A 13,699-nucleotide genomic window follows, 5' to 3' on the forward strand; every position below is an offset into this window, starting at 1 on the left:
GCATTTAAATCAACACCAGTGAGAGGATGCCTTCTGGTTTCTGGGTTGGAGACCTGGAAATTTCTCTATGTCGATGGAATAGCCTCTTTTACAAAGTGGAAGATTAATAGGAACATTCAGTGGTTCTGAGACAGAGTGTTGTCCTCAAGCATTTCTCCTCCCACGCCACCATGCCTTTGGGTACAGGCTCCAGAAAGCCTGCCCCAGAGGAAGCCCTCCTTGGGGTAGGCACTTACCTCAACCAGTCATGAAAGCTGACATTTATCTCCCTTGACAGATGATTCTCATTCAAAGTTTGCTCAAGGAATGGGGCAGAAAGAAAGCCACTCCAAGACTCAAACTAGTTAGACTGAGTGAAACCTGAAAGCTGAGGGTTTAGAAGATATATCCTTCCCCCCAAACAGGCTGTCTTCCTCACTCAGCTTCACCTTGGTGCTGAATAAATTTTGCTGCTCAAAATTCAACCCACACCTATTTCTCTGAGCCTAGGTAGTCAGGAGATTTTTACCCAAAGATTTCTAAATTTTCTAATCTTCTCGCTGAGTGTTATGGGATGAATTTTGTTTCCCGGATATTCCTATGTTGAAGGCCCAATCCCAGCAGCTCAGAATGTGACTGCATGCGGAGATAGAGCCTTTAAAGAGGGGATTAAGTTAAAATGAAGATATTAGGGTGGGTCCTGAGCCAATCTGACTGGTGTCCGTATAACAAGAGAAAATGTGGACACATAAGGAAACCCTGGGTGTGCATACACAGGGGAAAGACCATGTGAGGACACAATGAGAAGGTGGCCATTTGCAAGCCGGGAAGAGACGCCTCAAAAGAAACCAAACCTGCAAACAATTTGATCTTGGACTTCCAGCCCCAAGAGCTGTGAGAAACTAAATGTCTATTGTTTAATCCCCCTGTTCTGTGGTATTTTATAATATAGCCCAGCAAATGAATACACCAAGGTAAGCCAACTTGTATTGGAAGTAAATATACCTTCGGGGTAAGTTTTCATCTTACATATCTGTGGCACTAGACTTCTGAATGCAAATTCCCTTTAATTTGATAGCCAGTATCTCAAGGTCACTATTTTTTTTCCACTTCCGGATACAGGTGGTAAAAGTATGGGACTTTGAAACAGGAAGGCTGTTTCTGGATTTACTGGGGCTCATGGCAATGCTGGAATCACATTCTGACCTTTGACTCCAGTGGAAGAAGGTATGTGTCTTCTCCAGTAGCTTCAGCCATTAGGCAGTGAGCTCTCTGACATGATTTCCTAACAGAAGACTGTTTCCAGGCTAGTCACTGGGGGCAGAGACGGCTGCCTGAAGATATGGAGCTACAACAACGGACATTGTCTGCACACACTGAAACATGCCAAGTCGCTTCCTACCAAGGCTCCCCATAACATAATGATGCAAGATTGGGCATTTGTTGTCAAGGTAGAAGAAACAAATGAGATGGGATCTAGGGTGCATGTGACAATCCTACATTCTTTTTCTCTGGCCCTTCATTTTACCAATGACTTTAAACTTCTACTGAGGAGAGACGTACTTTACATGAATGTATGTGCTCCCAGCTAAGCCTTGTGCACCTGCTCCTTCATCACCCGGTATGTTTATCTGCGTTCTTAAAAGAGCTTAGCTTTCTAAACATTTTAAACATCACATAAGTCAAAATATGGATGAGCAAACTAAAAGCTAGTCTGTTTTGTGTGTTAGTGATTTTTTTTTCCAAGGCCACTTTTCCACTTGTTCATGTGCTGTACCTGATTTTGGTCGAATTTCCACAATTCTGGCCTGTTGACTTTCCATGAGGAAGATAAGAGGCAAAAACTTTTCAACTACCAGAGAATATAAAAGAATCCAAAGTAAAAAAAGACAAAAATCACTCAAAGTAATGAGTTTGTGATTCCAAGTTCTGCTTTTGACCTGCCTGTGTTCACTTGTCTCCTCACTCAGGAGGGGTCGGGCACCATGTAGGGTCCTGTCAGGAGAAGGTGAGCTTCTTCCCAAAGCTGAGCAAGGGCAGAACCAGCATTTTAGGGCAATGCGGGGGGCGGGGGGCTGTGCAGGAAACCAGCAGGGCTTTGGTGGTTTGAAAGACACCTAACTGTGGTCTGAAAACTAGAAAGTTAGTATGTAACTTTTCCCCAATCATCATTGAATTGAGACAACATGTGTAAACTGATTTAAGGACTAATAAAGAAGAATGTCTAATAGAAGTTGACAATGTTATCTTTCTAGATGAAAAGCAAAGTGAAGTCTGTGGTTGTACCTACTTGGAGGTGAACCAAAATAAGTGAGTTATATTCAGCTTGGATGTAAGAGGGGGATGCATCTTTTTGATACAAAATCTATGCTGGAGGAGGACACTAAGACAATGAAGGGAATTTTCCACAAGGAAATATGTCAAAGCATCCCCGAGGACCCTGGTTGTTCCCTGATGGTAATTTAGGCAACTAGGCTCTTCTAGAATATTGGAAGCAATTCTCTGCACATTTTGATGACTATTTAGAGGTAGAGATAGGGAACACTGTATCTCTCCACCAAATGCTTTCTTGAAGAATAAATCACAGACTAGATTACCAGAGTAATTAAATTCAGCAGCCACCAGGCCAAGAATAAAATTCCAATAAATTCTCTCCTGAACACAAAAAGAGTGAAAACAATTCCCGATTGGTTTCTGTTTGTGCCCTTGCCTCCGTGTTTCAACCGAGCTCTTAGGATCACTTAACCTTCAGGAGGGCAACTGCTCCTGGAGTAGCATCCATAGACCTCGGAAATTATAGATCCCTTAAGTAGCAGTGAAAGCGCTGACCCTAATTTATCAAATCACATTTTATCTTGCTCTCTCCATTTATCATATAGACATGGCAAAATTAAACCACAGTATTGATTGCTTGCAAAAAGTAAAGAGATGATAAGCTCAAGTATTGAGATGTACTACTACTCTGTTACTGTTCTAGGTGCATCATAGCTGTTGGATGGGACAGAAGAATAAATGTGTATTTTGTAAGTGAAATGTACAAAATGAGCTATTCAAAACCCTGCTTCAGATTGCTATCCTCGCCCCACCAACCCTACCCTTGATTCTTTTCACACTAAAATCAGTTTGTAGTAGTTCTTTAGACTTCTGCTCTCTCTACAAGTGAAGCCATGATAGAGACAGAAGAATTTCCTCCCTCCCTCTCTTCCTCCCTTTTAGAAACCTTTTTTACTTTGGTTTTTGTTTCTGTTTCTTCCCTCTAGTTTTCTTTTTTTTAAGTTTATTTATTTATTTTTAAGATAGACATAGTGGGGCAGGGGCAGAGAAAGAGGAGCACAAAGGATCTGAAGCGCGCTCTGTACTGACATCAGAAAGCCCGATGTGGGGCTCCAACTCATGAATCATGAGATCATGACCTGAACCGAAGGCAGACGCTTAACTGACTGAGCCACCCGGGCACCCCTCTAGCTCTCTTTTATGGGAGGAAGTATAATGACTCTTCACCTAACTCTGGGAGGGCGCTGGTTCCCACATCAACAATCAATTCTCTGACACCAGCTGGTGTCCTGCAATTCAGCTCAATCCTGGCCCATCTACCCGGGGATAGCATCAGATCCACAGGTTACAGGCTCAGTCCCACAAGCCCGGTCTTCATGCCCCCCCACCAACTTCAGACACCTCCCATGCTCTCAGCACTTAGGGAATTCCAAGGGTTTTAGGAGCTATCTGCCAGAAGTGGGGACAGAGACCAAATACCTATTTCTTATCGTAAGTCACAGTATCACGAAGCGTTAGCTAGAAGAGCTATCAGAGGCACAGAGGGCATCCCTGGGAATTCAAAGCAGACCGTGCCTGGAACGTGGAGCTCTCCACACTTTGCCATGTATTCTTACCCCTCGTACCCGGGCTGTCATGCTCCCTCCTCCCCGGGCACGCTGGGGCGTCAGCATATCTCGCATATCCTTGCCCCTAAGTGAGGGCTAACCACTCTGTCAATTGTCCAGCCCTTACTTTCTCCCTTCTTCCTCCCACCTTGTCTTTATGCCCTGGTCCCTCTGTAAGTGGGAAGAGGAGATGAAATGCCATCTATAAGCATCTCTGGGGGGAAAAAGTATTTTTTTATTGCTTAGAGATGGAGAAAGGATTCAGGGACAGGAGAAGTTGAAAATGCTGACTGAAACTAAGTTTTAAATCTACCTGTGACATTTTATTTCCCCTGCTCACTATGCTGGATGGTCATGGATTTCTGAAGGTCTTTAAACATTGTAAGTTCTTTATTCGTTTGAAGGCGAGCCGTATTTCACAGCCTAAGCCTTGCATCCCCAGATGATTTGAGAGACGACTACCTGAGAAGCTCTGGTGTTGAATCCATCCTTTGGTATTATAGGTTCCTGAGCTGACGGCTTTTGTTTTAACACATGCAGCAGCTATGGCTTCTTATTATGAAGGCAAAGCTATGCAGACCATCCAAGGAGAGTTTGTCAGCTGACATATGATTTGTTGAAATGCAATCACCCAAACGTCAGAAGTGGATTGCTTTTTATTCCCACTAGCACTAGAGGAATTTGCTTTGACATTTCGAAAAACTACATCACTGGTGGGGTGAGGGGTAGGGTTATAAAATGTGCCAACACCTTCTCTCTGAAGTTGTGAGTGTGTTGGCAGCTCATTTTACTGCTTATACAACGTCTCTTCCTTGGCTTTGCATACAGGATGCACCATGTGACTTTCATCACTTCTGGAAGCCGCAGCCACACTGGCAGGATGACCTGGTGAGCCCTGGTCCACACTGTCTGGCTCTCAACCCAAACAGTGGCACATGTTGAGGATATCTGTCACTCAGAGGCTCACCCTGACTCTCCTGGGCCTGCCTAGGGTTGTCACAAGGACCTCAAAAGCCTCTGCTGTGGCAGGAATCATGACTGGGGTCCAGGCAGAGCCAGAAGTACTGGGCTCCAGGCAGCTGCTTCCCCTCCAGGAAGAGTGATGGCCTTGTGTTCAGATTGGGGCATGGGGCTACAGAAGCCAATCCATGCAGCTCTCCATGAGCTCAGCCAGGATTCGTGTAATACAGGAATGCCAGCCCAAGATGTGGTGGGTGTGACTTTCCTCAAAGAAGCATGTACTTCCTGTTTCTGCTTGGCACGCAAAATTGTATGCATTTGCTGTGTCACCTTTGGGCAGCCAGGGAGCCGAAGAGATGACATTCCTGCCCTGTGGCTTGTTGGGGGCCCATAACCGGGAGACTTCTTGTAATTCTTATTAGCAAAGTGCCCCAACTTTCTACAGCCTCCTATGGTTGAATGACCTCCATCAAAATTGTCTGGATGCCAAGCCAATAAGACAAGTGCTAAGAAAGCAAAGTCACTGTGCCCAACCGTGTGCTATAGCTCAACCCTACCTTAAACCCCCATAAACATTCCAAAAGGTACAAGTCACTAGAATACAAACTCCATGAAGCCAGGCCTTGTCTGCCTTCACCATGGTATTCCCAGGACCTAGCCCAGTGCCCACTTTATAGCAATGCCTAATTGATTTGATTCCATTCAACTAGCATATGCCAAGTGCAGATTGTGGACCAAGTGTGCTTTGTTCACTGAAGATGAAGTTATGATCAAAAGGGTCATCTCATGATCTCTGCCTTCCCGGAGTTCGCAGATTAGTGATTATTGAGTGAAAGAACAAAGTCATGCAGAAAATGCCTGGAAGTGAAGGCCATTGCAAGGAGGCATTGTCAGACAAGTCAGTGAAGTGTTAGTGCATTCAAATATTTATTTATTCAACTATTAACTCACTCAACACGTATTTTTGGGCACTTTTATAGTGTCATGCTTAATGGATAGGCCCAGGAGATACAACGTGAATAAAATGTGATTCCTGGGGTGCCTGGGTGGCCCAGTCGGTTGAGCGTCCGACTTCGGCTCAGGTCATGATCTCATGGTTCGTGGGTTCAAGCCCCACGTCGATCTCTGTGCTGACAGCTCAGAGCCTGGAGACTGCTTCAGATTCTGTGTCTCCCTTTCTCTTTGCCCCTTCCCTGCTCATGCTCTGTCTCTCAAGGATAAATAAACGTTAAAAAATATTTTTAAAAAACAATGTGATTCTTGGCCCAGAATCTCACAGCCTGGTGAGGAGATAAACTACGGAAATAATAATCATGCAATGTGACAAATGATATAATAACGTAAAAGATGTGGGAGAAGCCTAGAGGTGGGAACTACTAACTTTGCTCTAACATCACACAGGAGATCGAAAGATTACTAGGATTTTCCCAGGAGGCTGAGGTGAGGAAAGCAATGTAGATGATGGGAAGGGGGAAAGCATGAAAGCATGAGCCAAGTCGGGAAGCATGCATGAAAAGCATGTTGTCTGGAGGGCTATGAAAAGTTTGAGGGGCTGGGGCATCAGACACAGGAGGGAAATGAGGTTGAAAAGTTAGAGCTTGACAGTCATGCTAAGGCATGTACACTTCATGGTGTGGGCAGTGGGGGATCAGAGGAGGAGGAAGATCCCAGACATACATGGTCACAAGTCACAGAAGGAGACAGGATTTGGCAGAAGACTGTGGGAAAGAGAGAGCCATTGACCTTCTCTTTTCCAACTGTCTTATGCCACCACCTTCCCAGCCACTTTCAGGCAGAAGGGACATCTTAGATGACATGGACAGGTCCCCAGGGGACACTCTGTGGAAAGTGTGTGAGGGCAAGGGAGAAATGATGCCTCTACAGCACCAGGAGAAGCCAATTTTCTTCACATGGAAACTGTACCCCAGTGAGAATTTTTTTTTAAGCTCTCTGCAGCACTGCCCTCAAAAAACTCCATTTTGGTTTCTCATCTTTCTTAACGATCCATATCCAAATCCTCCTTTCAAGGAGAGTAGGTGATCTAAATTCCTAACTGCATGTGTAAGCCGCAGATGGGATCCCTGTAGGAATCAAGTCAAGGGACAGCACACTCTGGAGCTTAGAACTGAGCTGTTGGGAAGCCAAACCACCTTGGCCCAGAGCTGGTTTCCATTATCCCATTGCCATCACCATTTCAGCCCCAAACAGGGCTCCTTGCAAACGCTCCATTTGCCAGCTGTGTGGGGAGGTCAGGAAGCTGCTAGGATTATCACTTCCCTGGGGAAGGTAGTAGAACTGACCCAAGGAGAGGCAGCACCTCTCTGGCTGACCTGTACACAGACTCCTGCCTGGAAGGATGCCCTGATCCTTGGGGCCGGGTCATGAGGTTCTAGGTGAGTCTCCATCATGGGCAAGCACAGGAGGAGGAACCCGTCTGCATCCTCTGTCTTAGGGATCAGATGAAGGAGAACTAGCTATGGGTGATTGGGAATTTGATTTCTTACCCTGTCCCTCTCCATCTGTCTCCTTCTCAGAACCATGGGCACAAAGAGGACATCCTCTGTGTGGCTCAATGCCCACCTTTTCTTCTCGTGACTTCCAGTTATGATGGAGAGGTCATCATTTGGAACGTCATCTCAGGCCACATTTACTGCAAGCTGAACACTCCCAGCCCCTCTCATGGTTGCAGAAGAAAGAAAAGGTAGGTGAGGGGCAGGCTCCATGGCCGTTCTGCACAGGCCCCAGCAGGCTTGGACTCCTGGCTCATCGGCTAAAGAAATCTCAGTTCTGGACAGCATCCAGGTGAGAAGGGATTAGCCTGGTTTCAGGTTTAACCTGTCAAATGGAAATTCCCAAAGCTGGGAGGGAGCTTAAGAGTTTAGCTAGCTCAGTCCATATCCCAGGCACTCATCCATCAGAGCCTATCTCACAGCCTTGCCCACTACCTTTGGGAGCCTTGTCTCATCCACTGTCCACATGAAGGATTGTCTCTCTTGCTGAGCCCCTTGGTCTCTGCTACAGTGCCGATTTTAGCCCTGTGTCTTTAACACCACTCTTTATGGGCTCCTTTTCCCAGCTATCACTCCTGTCCCCCATCCCACCTCAGACATCATCTCCTGATGTGTCACTCAGCTGTGTGCCCTCAAGCTTAATGCCACTCTCACCACACGCATTAGCCCTTCGGGTGCCCCCAGGGTCCCATGATCCCCCACACGCCCCCACATGGGTCAGTCCTTACTACTTGTATATTTTATTGCAAAACTTTTCCTCACTCTCCCACCCCATTCTCTCTAATTTCTCTGCCCTGGTTCCATTTCTTCAAGACCCCCTCTCTCTGCTAATGTGATCACGGGCCCATTCTTTCACATCTTCATTCAAAACATATTGATGAGCTCCTGCTATGCGCAGGTCCAGGGCTGGGTCCTGGGGCTGGTAACTACACCCCTCTCCCTCTAAGTCATGAACCATTTGAAACACACACTAATCTATCAGTTTCATGGCTGGCTGTGCTGGATGGAAAACCGTGGGAACCCACAGCCGCCAAAGGCTTCCTACCAGTCCTTGCCCTACCTCCAGAGTCCAGGCTTATTTTTCCCAAGTCGCAGTCTGCAGCCACTCATCTGCCAACAGCCAGGGGACCCACTACCTCATACCCATGGAGCCCCAACAGGGGAGACACAGGGCACTGGTGATTTTGCATAAAACTGGTAAGTTCTTGCATTTCCTGAAGCCCAAGCAGCAAACCCTCAGACAACCCTACCCTGCAATCCCTGCTTTCGGCATTTGATAACTTACTAGCCAAGGAAAAGTTCTAATGACTTACTTGATCAGAAAATATCTTTGAACCATTCCCATGGGTATAACCCTGAGGGAGATGCATAGAAAAGATGAGAGAGAGATGCGAGGCCTGACCCTGCCTTCAGGGGGCTCACAGTCTAAATTCAGAGACAAGATATGAATGCCCAGTAAGTAAAATAATGGTAAAGCAATGTGATCAGCCTCTGGCTGCGAGAGAGACACTCCGGAAGGCAGCGGCTAGCAACGGAAACCACTAAGCACCATGAGATTAAAAAGAAATTCTTACCTATAGACTTATTATTCCTACCCCCTTTACTATAACAAAAAAGATTCTTCTATGAAGCTCTTTCCCAGAGTGCCTAAAAGTTTTAAAAACCTTTGGGGAAAAAGTGATGGCATTTCCTTCTGAAAGATTATTTTCATTGCCATTAAAATGAAAATAAAGTCACTGGCCAAGAATGTGATGTTGACCTTTCAGCCAGCAGCTCTAATTTAAAACCCTGTTTGCAGCAGCATTTATTGCTTCAAGTTATGTGACTGTTGGCTTTGAGAAACTCCTTTTCTGCTCCCCAAATGCAAAGCCAGCCATCGTTACCAATAATTCACATTTCTACATTGCAAAAAACGAGGTGAAAGTATGTGAAAGTTCCCCACCCTTCCAGGAAAGAGCCAGTCCCGGCTCCTCTGGAAGGTCAAAGAACCCAGTGGTCTTTTTCACATGGGATTGGTTAAGAGGTCATCATCTTATTTGGAAAACTGTCTGGACAATTCTTCTGAAGTCGTTCTTAGTAGAGAGGGGAGCTGAGAGAGCAGGCAAAGCCAAATGAGCTGCAAACACATCCTTTCTGCTGACTTTCCAACATTTTAGCTTCGTTCTTCCTTATATTCGGGATCGTTACATCTTCCTTCACAACAAAGAGAAAGAATTTGAGAGTGAAAGAGAGAGGCAGATTTCAACCAGGCTAAAATCCAGGAAAGCAGTGAGCTCACTGGGAGACTAAGGCTTTTTCTCTCTGCTCCTCCGCTTCCCTTTCCTCCCCCTCCCTCCCCTCTGCCTCCTTTCCTCCTCCTCTTTGTTTATTGTGGTAAAACACACACACCAAAACTTAAAGTTGGGTGGTATTAAACACAATCACGTGGCTACGCACCATCACCACTTCCTGTCCGCAGAACCTTTCATCATCCCCAACCGAAACTGTCACCCCTAAACACTAACTCCCTATTCTCCCCTCCCCGCATCCCCTGCAACCACTATGATACTTTCTATTTTTACGATTTTGACTACCGTAGGTCCTTCGTGTAAGTGGAATCATACGATATTTGTCTTTTTTGTGACTGCCTTATTTGACTTAATGTAATGTCCTCAAGTTTCACCCTGCTGTAGCATATCACAGAACTTCCTTCCTTTTTTAAGGCTGAATAATATTCCATTGTGGATGTACCACAGTCTGCTTATCCCTTCTCCCATTAGTAGCCGCTTGGGTTGCTTCTGCATTTTAGCCACTGTGAATAGCATTGCCGTGAGCATGGGTGTGCCGGTATCTCTTCAAGACCCTGCTTTTCAGTTCTTTTGGGTATACATCCAGAAGTAGAATTACTGGATCGTGTGGCAGTTTTATTTTAGATTTTTGAGGAACCTCTGTACCATTTTCCACAGTGGTTCTGTCATTCTACATGGCCACCGACAGTGCACAGGTTTCCAAGTTCTCCACGTTCTCACCAACCCTTGTTATTTCATTTGTTTGTTTGTTTGTTTGTTTGTCTTAATAGTCATCTCAATGGGTATGAGGGGGTATCTCATTATGATTTTGATTTGCACTGCCCTAAAGATCAGTGATGTTGAGCATCTTTTCATGTGCATATCAGCCACTTGTATATCTTTATTGGAAAAACATCTGTTCAAGTCCTTTGCCCATTTTTGAATCAGGTTGTTTGGGGTTTTTTGTTGTTGTTGTTGAGTTTTAGAAGTTCTCTATATATTCTGGATATGAATCCCTTACCAGATATGTGATTTGCAAATATTTTCTCTCATTCTATAGGTTGCCCTTTTATTCTGGGTAGTGTCTTCTGATGTACATTTTTCAAAATTTTCACAAAGTCCAAATTGTCTATTTTTAATTTTGTCCCTGTGCCTTTAGTGTCATAGCCCAGAAATCATTGCCACATTCAACGTCATGAAATTTTTGGCCTGTGTTTTCTTCCAAGAGTTTTTCTCGTTTAGGTTTTACGTTTAGTCCTTTGATCTATTTTGAGTTAATTTTTGTATGTGGCATTAGATAAGGGTCCAACTTCATCCTTTTGCATGTGGATATTCCAGTTTCCCCACACCATTTGTTGAAAAGACTCTCCTTTCCCCATTGAACAATCTGGGCACCCTTGTCAAATATCATTTGACCATAAACGTCAGGGTTCATTTTGGGGATCTTTATTCTATTCCATTCATCTACATGTCTGTCTTTATACCAGTACCACACTGTTTTGATTACCATGGTTTTACAGTAAATGTTAAAATCAAAAAGTGTGAGTCTTTCAATTTTGCTCTTTTTTTTTCAGGATTAGAAAAATCTTGAAAAATTTTTGGCTGTCCGGGGTCCTTGAGATCCCATACGAATTTTAGGATAGGTATTCTATTTCTGCAAAAATCATCATTGGGATTTTGATAGAGATTGCATTGAGTCTGTAGATCACTTTGGGTAGTATTCACAATATTAAGTCTGCCAATCCATGAACATGGATATGTTTCCATTTATTTAGGTTATCAATTTCTTTCATAACATAAATAAATGTTTTGAATTTATTTGTCGTTTTTGTTGTACAAGTCTTTCACTTCCTTAGTGAATTCCTAAGTGTTTTATTCTTTTTTATTCTACTGGGGTTGTTTTTGCAATTTCCTTTTCAGAGTGTTTCTTGTCTGTGTATAGAGATGCACGGATTTTTGTGTGTTGACTTTGTATCCTACTATTACGCTGAATTCATTTATTAGTTCTTAGATACTAAGGCTTTTTAACTAGGAAAACAATATAATAATATTTTCTTGTTTGTAAATAATATTTGTCTATTATAACAATATTTCATAAATATAATATAATATTTATTATATTAATATATATTATATATTATAATCATAATAAATATAATATAATAATTATTATAATAATATTTCATAAATATAACTTAAATAGTATCTACTATTTAATAATAGAATTATAATTAATATAACAATATACAAATATTATATAAATAATATATTTAATCCTGTATGTATTTTCCTGAGTGCTTTTAATATTTTACCTCATTTAGCATTCACATTAACCCTAAGAGATAGGTGCTATTGTACCCGTTTTCACAGATGAGGAAACTGAGGCCAGAGAGTTCAGTAACAATGATTATGAAAGCTACCATTTGTTGAGCGTCTCTGTGCCATGAACTGTAGGTTCATCGTCCCCATTCAGCTATCACTGCAAGGTCATGTAGCACAATTCACATAGTGTCTCACTTACTCCTGGCCAAACTCTATGAAATAGGAAGCATTGTCTCCATATCACAGATGAAGAAGATTGAGGTTTAGGGAAGTGAAATGCTCCCTGAGGAAAGTAGGGAAGTGACATGCAGACCCATTTCTTGGGACTGCAGGCCCTCTGCAGGACGAATGTGGGCAAAGTGAAGGGACTTTATCTTTGCTGCATATCCCCCTCTTTTACCTGCCCCCCACCTTGCCCCCCCCTTGTGTCAATAATCCCAAGGACCTGATAAACTGAGAGTAAGGTAACACTTAGCCTAATCATTATAGGTATATTCCAGGCACTGGGTACAGGCAAGAGCCATACCGCCATGTGGGTGGACCCTCCATCCTGCTTCTAAGAATCCTCAGCCTTCCAAAGACAACTACAACATCCAATATCAAGGGCATGGGCTTTGGATGTGAACACATCTGGTTTGAATCTCAGCCCTTCTATGTGTTAATTTGTGTGCCTTAGGCAATGTAATTCTTTCTAAAACAGTCTCACCACCTGTCAAATCAGAAACATAATGTCTACCTAAGATTGTTGTGATGATTAAAGTACAGGAATGTTGAGAACATGCCTAGCTCAGTGCCTGGCACACGGAAAGTGTCCATTAAATAGATAATCCTAATTCTAATCATTTTCTGCTTGAGGGCGTGGCCTGAGTCTATCATGTCCACTGTGGTGAGCTCAGAGGCCAAAATAAGTATTGCTGAATGATTAACAGCCTGGTTCATGGGTACCCCCATGGTAGTGAGACAGCACCCCTTGTCTTTAACTTCAGCACCAGCCCCATTATTTATATAGCCCCTTATTTACATGAGACCATTCATGGCACCTTCAGTCTGGGCCACGTACCCCGATGCCCACAGACTCCAGGAGAAAAACGTAAGGAGAGTTCCTTGCCCACAACCTCAAGTAGCAACGTTCTTTGTGGTTCTCACAGGCTTCATCTAAGTCAGTTTGCAGGATTTTTATTTAACAGCAAATATTTGAGTTCTATGTAGTAAGCATGGTGAGAGGATTGACAGATAAGTGGCTTAAAAAAAAAGACAGATGTGGCTCCTGTGTCGATGGTGCTTAAAGTATAGCAGGGGGAGTGGAAGACCAGGAGGAAGCAGGGAGGTGGACTTAGAACGTATTCCAACCCTTGGCTGTACAGAGAAGATAGAGTTTGACGACTTTTCCTAGAGAGCCCTCTCTGCCCAGTGCCCGAGACATCTTTCAAGATTCCAGATTCAATGCCGCTTCCCCTCAGACGCCTTCTGTGACCTCTCCCTTCTCCATACACAACAAGCCCCGTCCCGCATGTGCCAGCAGCGTCCTGTTCGTTCCTGGGAGTAGTTCTTTTGCCTCAGTGTGGCCCTCTGCCTCTCCTTCTATCCACTGCTCTCAGCACAACGTCGGGGCTGTACCAGAGATTTAACACATGTTGATCAAAAACAAGTGAATGAAAGAATGGACATCTTTTTGGCCTTGAGCAAGGCTTTTGACTTTTCTAAGTCTCCACTTTCTCTCTGACCATGGGACTAATAATCCAGTACCATAGGATTTCACATGGTTTTATACCTTGGTAAA

Source organism: Panthera uncia, assembly GCF_023721935.1.
Source record: "Panthera uncia isolate 11264 chromosome A1 unlocalized genomic scaffold, Puncia_PCG_1.0 HiC_scaffold_16, whole genome shotgun sequence".
Classification (NCBI taxonomy): Eukaryota; Metazoa; Chordata; class Mammalia; order Carnivora; family Felidae; genus Panthera; species Panthera uncia.